The following is a 6,284-nucleotide window of genomic DNA, read 5'->3' as shown; positions in this document are numbered from 1 at the left end:
AAAACCCACTTCCTGTGTGGCAGGAAAGACACACTGAATCATTAGAACAGCAAACGGAACTGTTTTCATCAACTATTTTTGTACTGAATTTGAGAAAGTTAAACATACAGTATATAGCCATCTCGTGCATGTTACAGAATGTTAAGCAGTTTATTTGTTTATCTTTTAACATCTCCACACACTGCTGGCCGTTGAACGCAGCCCCAGGCCAGCCGCTCAATGGACCCTTTTCACGGGGGCCACCCCGTCTCGAAAAGGCAGAACAAACACAGGTGCGAGCAAAACACCAATGAGGGTCCCCAATCTCCAATCATGGAAGTTTGAAACCCTCATCAGTGCTTTGCCCGGACCCGTGCCAACCCTGCCCCCTCGACACAAAATGGCCCCCGCGAGAAGGGCCCACTGGTTGCATTTAAGATATATGTCAAGACTGACTGTTACACAACGCCTATGCAGAACATTCCCAAGCCCCAGGGCGTAGCAGGAAGTTGTAGTCGGTCAGACAGGAAGTCCGCCTAGTCGTGCAGGAAGAAGTAGTTGCCGCTCTTCTTCTGTTCTGTGTCCTTGATGGAGTTGTGTTTGTTGATGCGCGGTCTGAAGTTGTTGGGGTCCCGTCTGAACGTGATTTCCAGCAGAGAGAGAAACCTGTTCATCCCTGCTAACAGACTCTGAGGAGTGTTAGCGGCGGTCTTGGTGGAGGGCGTGCCGTCGAACACGATGACTCTGTCGGCCAGGTAGGTGGCCATGATGAAGTCGTGCTCCACCACAAACGCTGTCTTCTTAGCATGGAGGATGTACCTCTTGATGACCCTGGCAGCCATCAGACGCTGTTCAGAGTCCAGGTATAGGCTGAAGGCTCGTCGATCAGATAAACGTCAGCTGGTTTCCCCAAACACAGAGTCAGAGCTACCCTCTGTACCTCTCCAGGAGACAGGTTCTGCACGTCCTGGTCGATGATGCTCTCTATCTGCATGGGCTTCATGACGTCGGTGATGAACTGAGGGTGTGTGTAGGCGTCCAGGATCTTCTTATGCAGCAGAGCCCTGACACTGCCCTTGAACTTGGGGCTGATGGTCTGAGGCTTGTAGCTAACGTTCAGGATGGGAATGTCACCTCCTCCATCAGGTTTGAGTCCTCCAGCCAGCATTTGGATGAAGGTCGTCTTCCCTGTGCCGTTCTCTCCCAGCATGACCATGATCTCAGAGTCGGTGAACTCTCCCTCTCTGATGTCCAGGGTGAAGTCTCGCAACATCTTCTTCATGTCTGGATACTGGTAGTGCCTGAGCCTCTTCACCTCCTCCTCATTGGCCGTCTCCGCCACCTTGAACACCAGTGAGGTTTCTCTAAACCTCAGGTTCTCTGTGGGAATGTAGCCGTCCAGGAAGATGTTGATACCTTGCCGCACGCTGAAGGGCATGGTGACGACTCCGTAGACGCTGGGCACGCCGTACAGACAGCAGATGAAGTCTGACAGGTAGTCCAGCACACTGAGGTCATGCTCCACCACGATGATGTACCTGTCTGGTGTGATGAGGGAGCGGATGGTGATGGCAGCCTTCAGCCTCTGCTTCACATCCAGGAAACTGGACGGCTCGTCAAACATGAAAATGTCAGCCCTCTGGATGCAGACCATGGCGCAGGCGAACCTCTGCAGCTCTCCTCCTGACAGGTCCTCCACGTTCCTCTCCCTCAGGTGGGTCAGATCTAGCTGTTTACAGACCAGGGTCTGTGAGTCTGTGTCATCCTCCCTGCTTAGGATGGCCCCTACTGACCCCTTGACGGTCTCGGGGATCTGGTTGATGTACTGCGGCTTGACGATGGCCCGCAGGTCGTCCTCCACGATCTTAGTGAAGTAGTTCTGCAGCTCCGAGCCTCGGAAGTAGGTCAGGATCTCCTGCCAGTCTGGAGGGTTATCATACTTGCCCAGGTTGGGCTTCTGTTTGCCGGCCAGGATTTTCAGAGCCGTGGACTTCCCGATACCGTTGGTACCGACCAGACCCAGGACCTCACCCGGCCGGGGAATGGGCAGCCGGTGCAGTTTGAAGGAGTTGGCACAGTATCTGTGGGTCGTCTCCTTCTCCAGGTTGCTGGGCAGGTTGATGATGGACAACGCCCCGAACGGACAATTCTTGATGCAGAGGCCACAGCCTGTACAGAGAGATTCTGAGATCCACACTATCTTACTCTGTGGGGTCACCTCGATACACAGCTTGCCCATGTAGACGACCGGGCAGCTCTTCTTACACCCCAGACGGCATTCCTTGGGTTTGCACTTGTCGTGGTTGACGATGGCTATCCTGGTGTTTTTATCCGCCATGATGGAACGGGAGGAGGGGGGCTAGGAGCGCTCGCTGGCTCCTGTGGGCCTGGTGGAATGAGGACAGGTGGAACGCGGTTAATATAAGCTGTTAATTCAGAATCAAACTCCAGTTTTCCAGCAACGTGTTCTTCTTGGACGCCGGCTGGAAAGATGGCGGGACGCCGGCATCCAGGGTTATCGAATAAGGTCTATTGCTCAAGTGACATCACTGATGACATCACTTATGACATCATCAGTGATTTATGACATCACTGATGACATCATCAGTGGGACAAAAATGCGGGCTCATGTCCCTGATGGAATATACCAGGGGTCCAATGAGGACATTGTCCCATGGACATTTAATAATAATAATAATTATTATTATTATAGCTGCTGCGCAGCAATGGGTCGTGGCCGGGCAAGTAAGTTACCATTCATACTAGGGTTGCAAATATATTATTTTTCCTCTCCAAAAGTGCACAGACATACACACAAACAGTCACCCACACAAGTTACTTGCCTCCTTGCTGTTGTGAAGGAGTGGATGAGGTACTGAGAGAGCTGATGTTAGATGCACTGGAGAGCTAGGCTGAGTGACTAGTAGCCACTTGTGTCTTCTCTGTCCTAGGGTACAGCTGAACCCTTGCTTCCTAAAACACAATAAAACACTATCATATGTTAACACTCATACTAGGGCTGGAAATATTTTTTCATCTCCAGAAAGGTGTACAGACAGACAAACAGACACTCAGACACACAAGTTACTTGCCTCCTTGCTGTTGTGGAGTGGATGAGGTACTGCAAGAGCTGATGTTATGTAGAGGAAGGATGAGCGATTAATAGATGACATCATCAGTGATGTCACAACACTGATGGCATCATTGATGACATCATCAGTGATGTCACAATGCTAGATGACATCATCAGTGATGTCACAACACTGATGACATCATTGATGACATCATCAGTGATGTCACAATGCACAATTGTGCAATGTTGCATAAATACAACATTGCATTTAAAGGTCCCATTCCGTGCAAAAGCTGTTTTTACTTGTAAATGCATATATACTGCTGTCATCCCTCCCTGTAATGAGTGGTCACAACCTCAGAACTGCCAGAGTTGGATTTGTCCCTATCCAGCTTCCCCCCTGCAGTCTCCTTCAAGCCACGCCCCTTACACTCTGTTCCCCTAGACGGGTTAATGTGACGTCAGTCGGGTCCTCAAGCATACTGCGCGCGGTCTCTCTCACACAAGCTACCTGCACCATTTTGTCTATAGCCACAAAATTAACACTTCTAGCTGGAGCGACGCCAACTGTACGTGATCCAGCAACTGCGGAGGTGCATTCGGTAAGTCTAGGCATTTTGAGATGTCCTCTTTAGCGTAGGCATGTACTGGTGGTGAAGGAGTTGCAGGTGGTGTCCATGGGCTTGAGCAGTTTGTTGATGGTGGAGAAAAGCATTTTGGGATTATTGGAGCCAGTTCGGATGATGGAGGAGTAGTGGGAAGATCGTGCGTTGTTGAGTGCTTCTTTGTATTGATGTTGGTGGGTTTTGTAGGCGTCCAGGTGAACAGTGAGTCAGTTTTTTGGGGATAAACGTTCCAGTTGACGGCCCTTGGCTTTGAGTTGACGGAGTTGGTCGGTGTACCAGGGAGTGGAGTGAGTGAAGGAGACAGGTTTGGTTTTGACGGGGGAAATATCATTGAGACAGGAGGACAGTGTGTTGTTGTAGATGTAAACCAGGTCGGTGGGGGAGACGTTCGGGGTGAGGATGGTGTTGGAGATGGCGTTAGTTAGGGTGGAGGAGAGAGAGAATGGTTGATGGATTTGAGGTTAACTCATTGGCTGCCAGCCATTTCTGGAAAACGGACGCTCCCAGTGCCAGCCCTTTCAGAGCGTTTTCAGTGATTTCTCAAGACCCACAGAATATTGTGTGATATTACTATGTAAACACCGAACACGCCCAAAGAACGATGAGACTCTCTTGTATCATCAGCAAAAAAAAGTTTATTTATATCATTTTCCGTTCTTTAGTTATCAGCAGTAGAAGATAGGTTGGTTTCACCAAAAACAGATGTTTCAAACTAGGGTTAGCTGAGATACCTGAGATAATGAGCCTTTTGTGAAATGAAGCATTTCAAGCACATCACTGACTCTGAAGCTAATATTTTCTGATGTAGTGACACCTCGAATATCTGAAGAGTAATTTCCTTCAATAAAACAGCAAAAACAAAGGAATTTTGATGGCAAAATATTTTTTAGCTGCAACCAGCAGCGCTGGCCCCTGCGTGCGCAGACCCTGCACCTTCTTGCTGGTCTTGATTTACTGCTGGTGGGCATCAGGTATCCCAGCTTGTGTTTGCCAATCTGTCCATCGAGCCTGCTGTCTGGGTCGGTGTTGTATGGTGCCCTGCGTGCCCCACCCCCCTCAACTGCAAACTCCTCCTCCGTGGGAGTGTCTCTGGTGGCTCTCTGCTGCACGAATTTTCTGCTGCACATTTCAAAGTGCGCTGCACCCAGCGTCTATTTTCACAGCGCTCCGCCGTTTTTGTGCGCCGGCTCCCAGCGCTTCCAGCTGAGAATAATTTAACTTTTCAGAAAGACGCTGGTGTCGGGTGCTCCTTTTCTGGCAACTAATCATACGGAGAAACTATCGCAACAGAGACAGAAAGGCTCAATTGTGGGAGCAGATTGGCTGCTGTTCACAGCTAACGTTACAGCATGCATCGCTTTCCGTTTCCCCACGGCTTCTTCTACTCTTTTTTCTCATCTTTCTCTAATCCGGAGAGCACTGTCGCCACCTAATGGGTCCGTAAAATAGCTTATACACCTTCAAAATCCCCCATATTTTTACAGGAGATGCATCAGGCTTTGATCCACGTCCCACCGTCAAAAAACGCAATTGACGTCTTTAGACGTCAATGGCACTCTACGTTACTATTTGAATTGACGTCTTTAGACGTCAATGGCACTCAATGAGTTAATAGACAGAGACAAACAGTTTCGGTCCGAGTTGGATCTTCGTCAGTGACATGACTCGGGTTTGAAATTCAGGGCGGCCAGAGTTTGCCCCCTCAGATTTTTGGCTTGCATGATGCCCCTGTCGTCAGTGATGTCGCATGTAACAGTTTATGCTTCTTTTTCCCCTCAGAATTCTGACTTTAATCTGAGAATTCTGACTGTTTGGATCTCACCGGCAATTACGACTCATCGCCATAGGTGTCACCCAAGAGAACAAAACTGAAATCTTAGAGATTATAATTTTAAACTCAGAACTAAACAAGAGAAAAAAGGGAGCTTCTTTGATATTTCGGAGCACAATTGACTGCAGAAGTAATGTAAATGCAGTAAATTGTGCTCAATTTGCTCAAATTGAGCACAATTTACTGCATGTACATTACTTCTGCAGTCAATTGTGCTCCTAAATATCCAAGAAGCTCCCTTTTTTCTCATGATTATTCTACTTTGGCCTGCTGAGCTTTCTTGTCCCACTTTTTGTGTTTTCTCAAACTCAGAACAAAAAAAAGATCATTAAAGATCATTCAAAATCGCAAGTGACCCTAATCATCTTCGGTCATTTTATATTGTGTATGGTGTATAAAACAATAATAATTTTTTAAAAAATCAGGCGACCCTATTTGAATTCCAGGCAACGCTACTTAGGATCATGACCCTAAGGTTAGGAACCACTGTGAGTATACTGTGATGATGCTATGTAAAGCCCTTTGAGACTGGTGTGATCAGGAGCTATAAAGATAACTGAACTGAACTGAAGAATTAATGAAGAAAAAAGTATTCGGCAAGGGCTACTGGTAAACTTTATTGTACACGGGGAAGGAGTTGCATCAAATTAAATATGATGAAATATCATATACAGCCCAGATATTCACATAACTTTTAGATAGAATATAGCAAGTGAGCCAACAAAATAGGGTCTGCAAGGGTCCTAGAGGGCTTGAGCGGGTCCATTGAAAAAAC

General features: G+C 47.8%; 1 pseudogene across 1 annotated transcript; it reads right to left on the bottom strand.

The window, feature by feature from the left end:
- Window positions 1-515: 515 nt before the first annotated feature.
- LOC310772537 (ATP-binding cassette sub-family E member 1 pseudogene) lies at window positions 516-2,317 on the bottom strand (annotated as a pseudogene). The gene has a single exon. The product of its transcript is annotated as an ATP-binding cassette sub-family E member 1 pseudogene (transcript).
- Between the last annotated feature and the right edge of the window lie 3,967 nt (window positions 2,318-6,284).

Source organism: Poromitra crassiceps (assembly GCF_964638095.1).
Source record: "Poromitra crassiceps genome assembly, chromosome: 2".
Classification (NCBI taxonomy): Eukaryota; Metazoa; Chordata; class Actinopteri; order Beryciformes; family Melamphaidae; genus Poromitra; species Poromitra crassiceps.
This window is presented reverse-complemented; position numbering and strand designations above follow the sequence as displayed.